General features: G+C 41.5%; 1 long non-coding RNA gene across 1 annotated transcript; it reads left to right on the forward strand.

The window, feature by feature from the left end:
* Nucleotides 1–5,603: 5,603 nt before the first annotated feature.
* LOC120966533 (uncharacterized) lies at nucleotides 5,604–7,731 on the forward strand. Its single transcript, XR_005760375.3, has 3 exons — nucleotides 5,604–6,822; nucleotides 6,914–7,335; nucleotides 7,453–7,731. It is a non-coding gene; the product is annotated as an uncharacterized lncRNA (long non-coding RNA).
* The last annotated feature ends 4,227 nt before the right edge of the window (nucleotides 7,732–11,958 follow it).

Consider the following 11,958-nt stretch of genomic DNA (forward strand, 5'->3'; position numbering starts at 1 on the left):
GCATATGCTTGAAAACTGGACAAATGCTCACTGCAACCAACCTAACAAGCAAATACAGATAAACAAAGCATCTACTTGATAATTGGACAAATGCTAAAAAAAGCAACTTAACAACCAAATACAGATAAACAAGGCATCTGCTTGATAACTGGACAAATGTCACTGCAACCAAACTAAGAACCAAACACATATAAACAAGGCATCTGCTCGATAACTGGAAAAATGCTCACTCCAACCAACCTAACAACCAAATACAGATAAACAAGGCATCTACTCACTATAAACAACCAAATATAGCCATTCGTGAAACTGAAGTGGACAATTCATACTTAAACATCACATAGCCCTATTGAACAATACATTTTTGCATAACTGGAATAATTAAACACGGCACATTTAAAGCACCGCACGACAAATGCTACTACAACAAAGGGTACGGGTTGGCAAGCTAGAAAAGGTAAGATTTGCTGATAGAATGTTGCCTCACATTTCATGGACGGGATCCTTCCAGTTGGAAGAGCACAGACCCATGGTGCGCTCTCTGATGTCACAGATGGGTTGTTTCACCATGGAAGAACCTTCGTGGGTGCCCTCCTCGTGGTGGTGGTGGTGGTCGATGAGATCTGACTTGGCAATTGAGGATCCCAAGCCGCCGTTGTAGAACGTGTCCTTCAGAAATGACAAAATGGGCTCGATGGCATATAAACCTTGCAAATCCTTGACCGCTTGGCGGAGGATATTAGCGGCAGGGCCGTCGAAGAGATGGACGGCGGTTGAACCAGAGGGGTTGGGGATGGACCACTTAACCTGTGACATGGCCCGCGTGAAGCCGTCGCTGTGGACGAGCTTGATGTCGTAGCCAGCTTTCCAGAGATACAGTAATATGCTAGCCCGCTGACATGAAGCCTTCGGCATGGAAACGTAGTCAACGTCTTCGCCGGCTTCCGCGGTGACATGTTGCTCCGGGATCGACATGTTGGGGCAGCGGCCACCTCGCCAACGTCCGCCGGAGAGGCCATGATAAACCTCCTCTTGGCCGAATGCTCGTCGGGCTCCCTGGGATACGTGGTCGAGCTGAGGCTGCGACATTCTAGAGCGGGGATGTGGATCTGGCGGGGAGGGACACCGCATGCCTCATCTAAAAACTCAAAGGAGTGGGGCGACGGTATGGGAATCGCTGGGTAACCTGAACTTTATTATCTAAGATAGGAGGAACGGGCAGACCGGCAGGGGTTGGCGGCGGCGCCGGCGGCGGCAGCGAGCTAGGGTTCGAGGGGGGAGAGGGGCGGGTGGGGGACTATGGAGGGGGGTGTTTGAGGATACGCCACGGCTACTAAATTTTTTAGTAATGGTGGGTGGAGATGGTGGTGGACGAGGGAGGGCGACGGTTCAAATGCCTCGGCTACTACAATTTTACTATAAGGTCGGTGCTGGAGGAGTGTGGGCGATGGTTGAAGTACGACGGCTACTAAAATTTGGGTAAAGGAATTGATGCGGGGCGGGAGTGCCCAAGATCACGCACGGTCCAATAACAATATGTGTGTATGATAATAAGGAAAAGTGGCGCGGAACCGCCGATTTTTGCAATGCTCAAGGCGGGTTGTTTGTTTTCTATTTCTAGCTAGCTGGTGTATCGCACATGGTTCGTCCTAATTTTCAAATAAACTTACCCGCCTTTAGCTTGCACAGGTGGTGGTTTTACAGCGCACTTGCATCGCACATGGTTAAGCCAGTACCTCCACCCTTTGCTCGCGCTTGCGCGGTCATGGTGATTTCAGCGCACTTGCATCGGACACGGTTGAGCCAGTACCTCCACCCTTTGCTCGCGCTTCCACGGTCCTGGTGATTTCAGCGCACTTGCATCGCACACGGTTGAGCCAATACCTCCACCCTTTGCTTGTGCTTGCGCGGTCGTGGTGATTTGAGCGCACTTGCATCGCACACGGTTGAGCCAGTACCTCCACCCTTTGCTCGCGCTTGCGTGGTCATGGTGATTTCAGCGCACTTGCATCGCACACGGTTGAGCCAGTACATCCACATTAATTTTCTCACGCTTGCGCATGCGTGGTGATTCACTGCACGCTTGTATTCGCACATGGTTAAGATATTATACCCGTGTCCATTGAGCGTCATCAGAGTCTTTGCAGCAAAAATAACGTTAGAGAGGGTCAGAAGACAGCCACACCAGCATGTGGCCCAAATATATATGAGTGAAAAGGGTGGTCTGTGATGTTCAAAATTCCAATGCACAACTTCGACCGCGCGAGCCCGCGGTTGGGCGCGTCGTCGAAGATCGATTAGAGGGGCCAGAAGTCAAGAACCACCTGGAAATGGTCAAATATGTGTAGGAATATTGGGGATGTTTAAAAATTTAAATACACAATGCATAACTTTGATGGCACCTGCCTCGCAATCCCGAAAGCACCCTTGGATATGTATATATATAGTGATGCTATTCATCACCCAGGGTGCAAAATAAGTTATTCTTCACCCGAGGTAACCTTAGGACTATTTCATAATTAAATTACATTTGGAATTCAAATAGTAACATTCATATTGATTCACTACGTAAAATTTGGCATAAAAAATTAAAAATATAGGTCATAAGACAAGAAAATTTGCAGTTTATGTGTATTTTACACTATGTTTTTACATTTGTAATTCTACATAACATAAAATATTTTTTACGACGATTATATATTTTTTATTACGGTCTCTTTTACGTCAGAAATAAGACATATTTTACGGAACGTAAAATTACGGTGCATCGATGGTAAAATAGAGTGGTGTGAAGAATAACTATTTCTCACCCAGGGTGACGAATAGTCAATCCCTATATATATATATATATATATATATATATATATATATATATATATATATATATATATATATATATATATATATATATATATATATATGCAAAAGGGCCCGTGCGTTGCAGCGGGAGAAAAAAATCTTATTCTCCAACGGTTATGACCACATTTTGTTCACATCTCATCTCATATTTTTTAAAATTTATTTACAAATACAAGAAAATGTACCCTTTTTCACATTTATTCACAAACTGAAGCAATGTTCACATTTTTAAAAAATATCTTGGTTGTCAAAAAAATTGATCATTCAAAGAATTATTTTGAATTTCAAGAAACTTTTTTAAAAGACATACTATAATATTTTGATCTACCCCGGCAATTAATTCTTCAAAATTCACGCTTGTCTCGTAAAAATGTTGTAACAAACATGTTCAACTGAACTGTGTTTGGCACTGGATCAACTCATAAACTAACTTATAGATTGAAAAGTAGGATGCTTTTGTTGTCTTAAGGAAATACATATGGAAAACATCACAAACTCACATAGCTACATGAAAATTCGTATCTTTGTACTTACCTAGCTAATCTATGGATCTCACTGATGCCAAGTATATATATATATATATATATATATATATATATATATATATATATATAGGTTTGCATTGTATTGTAGAGTTTTTCTTTGAAGCATATATAGGAGACTTGTATACTAATTCACACGTCAATGCAACCTTCGCTTGGCCCTGTCTGCTCGTGCAAGTTAGAATTATTTTTTCATGCATAAAATCTGTCGGGATTTCTTATTATCAGACACCCCAATTGCGCTCATGCCGTCGCCGCGAAGTCTCACCCAGTTGGCACAACAGTTGAAGCATATAAAAGCCAAAAAAACTTGTATGTACATATATGTTACGTAAAAGGAGGTGATTCCCACTACCCATGTTTTCTAACATTTATGGGCATCCAAGATTTTATGTCTGTTCATAAGAAGATATGCATGGACAGATATCTTCATAGGCCAGAGCAGCAGCAATAACAGAAGGATTGCTGAACGGATACGTTACTGATGCAATATTCAGTCAAAGATTTGTCATCACCAATCAGGGAGAATCATGAGACGTGCAAAGTGCTAGTCTGCTAGTCTGCTACTTACTTTCATCCATCCCTGCATGCTGCTGCTGCATCCTGCATGAATAGCCATCACCTCACCAGGATGTAGTTCACGCTCTTCTACATCCTGCTTGTGAAAATTGAGCAAACGACTCTATCTCTGATTTCACAATGTTTTGTGAACCTCGACCTCGATCAACGTACGTTGGTGGTGCCATTGATAGGCGATGGAGTGGTACACCGGCGAGACGCTTCTTCCGGTGCCAGCGAGCGGCTCCCGGAACATCTTCAACACTGCACCATGACGAACAGCGAGAACATACGGCTGCAACTGCCAATGAAGGGAGCAATGAGTGGAGGATGATCGATGCGTGAGGTTAGGAGGCGGCGACCTACTGATGGCCGGTGCCGGTAGCAAAGAGCTCGATCACGGATGACGGACACGCCAGGCGGGAGCGGGAGAGTCCAGCGGGGGCGGCGCTGAGCGGAGGAGACGGTCGGCGGACAAATCGCATGGGGTGAACGGGTACTGGTAGAGCTCGATCTGGAGCGAAGTCCAGCGGGCACTCTTGGGACCTTTGCCGCCATTGCGATCTATCATAGAGACGATCCAGCTCTGGAGCCGATCGAATCGAGGAGGACGTGAGCAGGGTAACAAATATACGCATCGTGAGCGATGAAGGAAGTCATGCGCACGACTTCGGGCAACACCGTGGCCGATCTCGATTGGGAGGAAGACCAAGGACGCCCAGCGTGCTTCCTCGTACTCGGCGCTGCTCTTCCTCGATGCGAGGTATCAGCGTCTCGCCTAGGTGTAGGAGAGCACATGATCCGGGGCATCGTATATATGGGAGGGTTAGGAAGGTTCGACTGGAAGTCCTGATGGTGAGTTTCTTTGTTTTCTTATTTAATTGGTTTTCTAGTAGTAGTACATGACTTTGACGCGACACGTACGTTTGTACGTAAAAAAGGGCAGCCAGCCATTTTGACGGACGGATAGACGAACGTAACATCTTTTTGCTTAGTCAAAGCCAATTAAAAAAAGTAGATGACGGTGAATCCGACAAAGTCAATCCGTGCTTTATTATTAGGGAAAGATATATATATATATATATATATATATATATATATATATATATATATATATATATATATATATATATATATATATGACAGATGTTTCCTACAAGCAGTGGTAGTTACCACCACTTGCGTTTTGTATGTTGTATGTAGTATCTGTCGAAACCGAGAATATGTACGTGTAGTATGTAGTATATAACAATGATTAGGTAGTATATATACTAATTTTTAGGTAGTATGTACCATTTTTTGAGTATGCCCTTTTTTACATACAAATATGTACGTATTTCATAAATATAACAAAACTATGGGCTCATATGTAATTTTTTCACGTAACTTGCTTTGAAATATCTTAAATATAGTATATGAACATATTTAAAATAATAAAATAATATATATATATATATATATATATATATATATATATATATATTATCACTTGGTAGTATATGAGATATGTGGGGTAACCACTGGGTGGTAGGATGGATTTTCCCTATATATATGTATTTATGTATGTATATATATAGTAACATTATTCTGGGATCAAAATAGTTATTTAGATCACGACGCGTCCTGTAAGGGCCCGATGAAGATGTCCCTGAGATCCAAAACCTGACCGAACCAGAGCCCACCCATTCCTCCCCAACCTCCCATGCGTTTCCTCCTCTGCCCCGATTCACCAGCCGCCATGAGCACACCATGCGCCGCCCCACCACCGCTCCCGGCCACCGTGCCACCCCACCCCGGATCCGACCGTCGCAGCGCCCCTACCCACGGATCTGGCCGTCGCGCCACCCCACTCCAACCCCAGCTTTCGGCCACGCGCATGACCCCATCTGGTGGTGCCACCGCAACCACCACCAACCAACCTCCGCTCGTCGGGATCCTGCGGCTGCGCGACAGCCACCAACCCACGTTGCAAGACGCCGGGATCCTGCCACCGCGTGACCTTCCTCGACCTTCCACTGGGACCTTCCTTCACTTGCCACCATGACCTTCTCCCTTCCATCGCGCGCCATCGCCTCCGGCGGTTCCGCCTGCATCACCTCCACCTCCCACTGCCAGCCCCCGTGCGCGGCTCTCCAGTGTCCTCCGCGCCCGCCTCCACCTGAACTTCCCCCATCCCCGCTTCCTCCCGGGCCCGACATCCCTTGTGTCAGCGACGTGCATCACCCCCAACCACGCACCTCTCCGGCGAGCGGAGCTCCCGCGCGCCGCCGCGTGGATGCAGTTACCACTTCCTCCCGGCACGCAGATCGAGCCATGGCCGGCGAGATCGACCATGGCCACGGCCTGAGCGCCCATCCATTCCTCCCCAGCAGCTTCCTCTCCTTCCTCGCCGTCGTCACCTGCTGTTGCTTCGACACCACGAGCTGACCCGTCTCAGGTCGGTGTCCCTGCGCACAGTTGCTCACCGGTGCCATGGTCGCCCACTGGCTGCGTCCTCTGTCACGCTCGTCACCTTCTCCTCAGCGACCAAGTTTGGGATCTCATACTACTTATGTTCGGCTCCTCTGCACTCTGCAGTTCAGTTGCTACTGATGCTGTAGCTGCTAAATCTGTCATCCACTTAACATGGCTGTGATTCTCAAACTCCCTGCAATGACCAGCACGGAGAAGCCAACACACAGGGGTGTTAGCACAGCAGAGGCCGGGAGCTCGCCTGCCTTGAAGATGATCTGAAGGACTAGAGTACAATATCGTGAAGAAACTGTAATTATCGCACGTTCATGAAGCACGTGACTCAAGCATCAAAGAGAAACTAGTTGTTTAAGTAGCGGTGGTGGAATATGTGTGCGATGCATGATTTGAGGCAAGAAATTTCTTTATTAGTTTGATCTTCGAAACCGGGCACTGACGGATTACTAATTTACTTCTCTAAACTTATCAAACAACTGCTACAGGTCCAGTGATGTATCGCTGCAGCCCTGACGGTCGACGGCATCGTTGCGGTGCGTTTGTCTTGGCAATGGGCGGCTGTGATGACAACTATGCTGACTAGCAACCTGAATCTGAGGACCCCCGTCATGGCTCTTCTCGTATCGGTGCGGTATTTGTTTTTGGATTAATAACTTAATTAAGGGAGATGACAGTCTACTTAACATGAAGGGACAAAGACGACAGCCTTGTACATTGAAAAAGACCAAGATTTTGATGTGTGAATTTGGTTCCTTCCCACTATCCTAAAACTGTATCCAGATCAATCGCCGATTCCTTCCCCTATCCAGTTCTGTATTGTTCACTAAGTGATTTTGATGTCTGAAGTTCAACTGTATATGTAGGTAAAAAAACTGGTGTTTTTGGTTCAATGGTTTCAATTTCACAGGTTGGTTTTCTTCCCAGTTTATCTCCAAAAATGGAGTGCTTATTCTTGTGTTCTCGCATCATTCATTGATTCTCGCGTGCTGCTGCCAAACACCTTCACGCCCTTCCCTGGATCCAGCGTCATCCAAGGTGCGGCACCGCCCTGGGAAGGTCACGGTGGCGCCCTGGGTAGGTCGCAAGCACTCGGTCCGTCGTCACCTGTGCATCGGCAGGAAATCTAGTGCCTTCATACATCTTCCTCATGTACCAGAGCTCCTCTCTCGAGCCTCATGTAACGAGGCCGATCGCCCAGCTGGACTGGAAAAAGCAGCGTGCGACTCACCCTGCCATCCCCTCTCTAGTTGTTCCATTGTTTTTGAGTTTTGGTCTTCAATTGAAAAAGAATATGTCTTTGGCAGGGACGACATGGTCACTGTGAAATAGATAAATTTTGATTTTAAGTCGCCACAAAATGTAGATTGTTCAGTCCATGTGACTCCAGGTTGAAGTTTGATGCATTGTACTACATGACTGATGTACATTATACTACTATAAATGCATCAAACGTCCTGCCGTTTTTACATGATTGTGCATTTCAATGTGACTCCAAGTTGAAAATTGTAGTAACAACATTATACAATATCGTGCTGGGCAATTACAACAGCCAGCAGTTGAGCCTCCAAAAAATAGAGCAAGTGCACATGAAAGAAAAAGAAGCCACTCTACTAAGTCTATATGAAAAAAGGAACTCACCTTAAAAACTGGATGTTCATTAATTAAAAAGAGTAGTTAAAAGTACAAAACTGTGATGTTTCTAAAACATCTAATTTGGTTTTATTGTTTTAATATTAAAAAAATGTTGTGCTTGTACTTGTACTAATGCACGATTTATTTTGGCTTTCAAAATTCGTTTTTGAGAAGGTCAAGATGTTGTGTTACAGAAGGTCAAGTGTGTATTGTATATGTGTGTATGTTTCTTTTTAATGCATACCTTCATTGATTCACATCAGAATGCTCTTTCAGATATTTGCATTAGTATTTGTGTAAATTCATGTATCACACGAAGTGTATGTGTATTGTTGCGTGTAATTTTCTTGAATTATAGTACCTTGCAAAGTTCATGTTTCATAAATTCATAAGTTCAGGTGTACCACATACTGAAGAAATTCATCAATGAAAGGCCATTTCACCGACAACAAAAAATGCCTAAAAATGCCGCGAGAAAAAAAAACAAAACTGCATAAGATATAACATAGTAAGTTCATAGAAACGTGGGAAAACATAATTTTGTTTTGTAAGTTTAACATTTGTAAAAAAAATACCTTGAAGTTCAAATTTAAATAATAGGGTGGTTCAATGCTTATTACAAACCTGTAATTTTCCCCGTTACTATAGAATAAACTAAGAAGTTCAAAAACTAAAAAGAGCAGTTCGAAAAGTTTATAAAAAATGGTGTTTCTACATTTTACTAAAAAATTGGAGAAGTTCAAATTTAAATAAAATAGAAGTTCAAAATGTTTATTCCAAAACCAAGAAGGTCAAATATAAAAAATAGAGCAGTTTAAAAGGTTTGTAAACATGGATGTGCCCATATTTGGACCTTGCCTTTTTACTAAAATAATGGAGCAACTCGATGTATGCAGAAAACACAAATTCTTCTCATTTCTAAAAAAATGTATTTAATTCAATTCATGAAAAAAGTTGTTCAGTGTTTACTTACAGAAATTAATTTTATATTTTCTAGAAATAAAACTAAGAAGTTCAAATTAAAATAAAAGAGAAGTCCGAAGTTTATAAAAACATAGAATTTACAAGGTAAAAAAATCGATGCTATTTTTGGCATTTTGAAAACTACCCACAAATGGCGACGAATTTGAAAAAAATTGATGAAAAAATTTGCTTCTCAAACATAATCTTTCCAATGGTATATCATGCGTATTATTCCCATAATATAATTTGAATGTTTTGTGTATATCATTCAAAACAAGTCTTAGCATGTTCAAAATATGCTCTTAACTAGTCATGATTTGTTAAAAAAATGCTTTCCAATGCTATCATTTGCTCAAATTCAATGAGTGCTTTAGGAGTTAGGGACAAGTTTTTTACAGAGTAGTTCAAATTGAAAACGGCCAGAAGTTCACGTGCTGCATGGTGTGTGATTTCACATGAGAAAATAGAATAAAACATTAAAGTATAAAAAATTTGTTGCTAGAAGTTCAGGTGCTCAGCACGGGGAAGTTCAAAAACTTCTTGTGAGAGAGGTAATCGGCACTATATATCATTTGTGCAACTCCGATGAACAGGTGGGAAATTACGAACAAAACGTGGTAGAAGTTCAAAGTGAAAACAGCGGGAAGTTCGATGATTATAGAAAACTCAGATTTTTCCTTGTTATTAACGAATGGAAACAAGAAATTCAAAAATAAAAACAATAAGTTCAACTTTTAAAAACAGAACGCTTCAAAATTTCATAAAAAGGATTAAGAAATAAAACTAGGAAGTCCATATTAAAAAGATGGAGAAGTTCGATGATTATAAAAAACTCAGATTTTCCTCGTTATTAAAGAATGGAAACAAGAAGTTCAACTTTTAAAAATAGAGCGCTTCAAAATTTCATAAAAAAAGATTAAGAAATAAAACCAGGAAGTCCATATTAAAAAGATGGAGAAGTTCGATGATTATAGAAAACTCGGATTTTCCTCGTTATTAAAGAATGGAAACAAGAAGTTCAAAAATAAAATAACAAGAAGTTCAACTTTTAAAAATAGAGCGCTTCAAAATTTCATAAAAAAGGATTAAGAAATAAAACCAGGAAGTCCATGTTCAAAAGATGGAGAAGTTCGATGATTATAGAAAACTCAGATTTTCCTCGTTATTAAAGAATGGAAACAAGAAGTTTAAAAATAAAATAACAAGAAGTTCCACTTTTAAAAATAGAGCGCTTCAAAATTCATAAAAAAGGATTAAGAAAGTCAGATTAAAAAATCATAAAAAACTCAGATATATTCACGTAACCGAGAGAAGTTCAGATTGATAACTGCCAGAAGTTCACGTACTACACGGTGTGCATTTTTTATTAAAAAAGAATAAAAAAGTAAAGGCTAATAGTTTTGTTGTTATAAGTTCCAGTCGACCGTCGGAGAAAGTTAAAAAATTATTGTGAGAGAGGTTTGTACAAAAGGAATATCATTTGTGTAACACTAACGAATGGATGAGAAAATTACAAACGAAAATACGTCACAGAAATTCAATGTGAAAACAGCAGGAAGTTCAACTACTACAGTGAATGAATTTCACATGAGAAACATTTAAATCATCGCGAGTATGAAAAAATGATTAACACGGGAAAGTTGCGTGTTTACGACAGCTTTCCACCGGTATATCACTTGCTCAATTCCGGTGAGTGTTCCGGTGAGTGGATGGAGAGCTATAGCAAAAAAGCACGTGAAAAAAAGAGTGAAGTTCAAGTAGACATGCCGAGAAGTTCAAGTTCTTCACGCGATGCATTTTTGAAGAATCTGTTTCGCGATAAAGGTAGACCGAATGATCCCGCTGTTTTTGAAATTACTTGAAAATGGTTAGGAATCAGAGAAAACCATCAACATGAAAAAGTTTCGAATTTTCCACAGCTTTTCAATGGTATATTATTTGCCCCACTTCGATAAAGTTTGTAGAAATTACGGCGAAAATACGTTTTTAGCCATTTTCAAAGTTGACTTAAAACCGTAAGGAATTGGGAGAAACAATATATACCAAAAAGTTTCACATTTCGTCAAGCTTTCCAACGCCATATCATTTGATGCATTCGGACGTACGGTTAATAAATTAGCTCGAAAATACGAACTCGGTGGAACTTGTACTATTTTCTAAATTACTTTTAAACCGTTCAAAATTAGAAAAAACTTTCAACATGAGAAAGTAGCACATTGTCATAAGATTTCCAACGCCATATCATTTGCCTCAATTGGATTAGCCGTTTAGAAATGACATCGAAAATATGAACTCGGTTGTTCTGTTTGTGAAATTTTACGATTTTCCAAATTACTCTTTAACCATAGGGAATTAGAGAAAACTTTCAACATGTGGAAGGAGCGGTTTTGCAGCAGCTTTCCAACGCCATATTATCTGCCTCATTCCGATAAATGGTTTGGAAATGCGATCGGAAATACGATTCACATTTTTTATACGAAGAAAAAACAGATTTCAAAACTGCTCTTAAACCGTTCACATTTTGCCAAAAATTTAACTTGGGTCATGATACTCGTGTCCATAGCTTTCCAACGGTATATCGCAAGCATCAGTTGGGCAATGTTGGCGGATGTTCAACCTAGCACTGGGGGAAGTTCAACATACTACTGCCTGGGCAGGTCAGGTTGTGATTAGAATATTATTATCATCGCGTGATCAGAATAGTGTTTATGTATGTATATGTATGTACAATGTCGTACCTAGCTAGGATGCTTGGCCCACCACCTCCCACTCGTGTCAGCGGGGCGGATGCACGTAATGATCGATACTTTGGTCATACATGCATGTCGCCATGACCTACCATAAGACGGACCAATGAATCTATCGTTTGGTCAAACGACAGTTGTTGTTGTCGATAAACCGCTTGGGCCAATAGATTGAACCATCATAAAAATCG

This window comes from Aegilops tauschii, chromosome 6 (assembly GCF_002575655.3).
Source record: "Aegilops tauschii subsp. strangulata cultivar AL8/78 chromosome 6, Aet v6.0, whole genome shotgun sequence".
Taxonomy (NCBI): Eukaryota; Viridiplantae; Streptophyta; class Magnoliopsida; order Poales; family Poaceae; genus Aegilops; species Aegilops tauschii.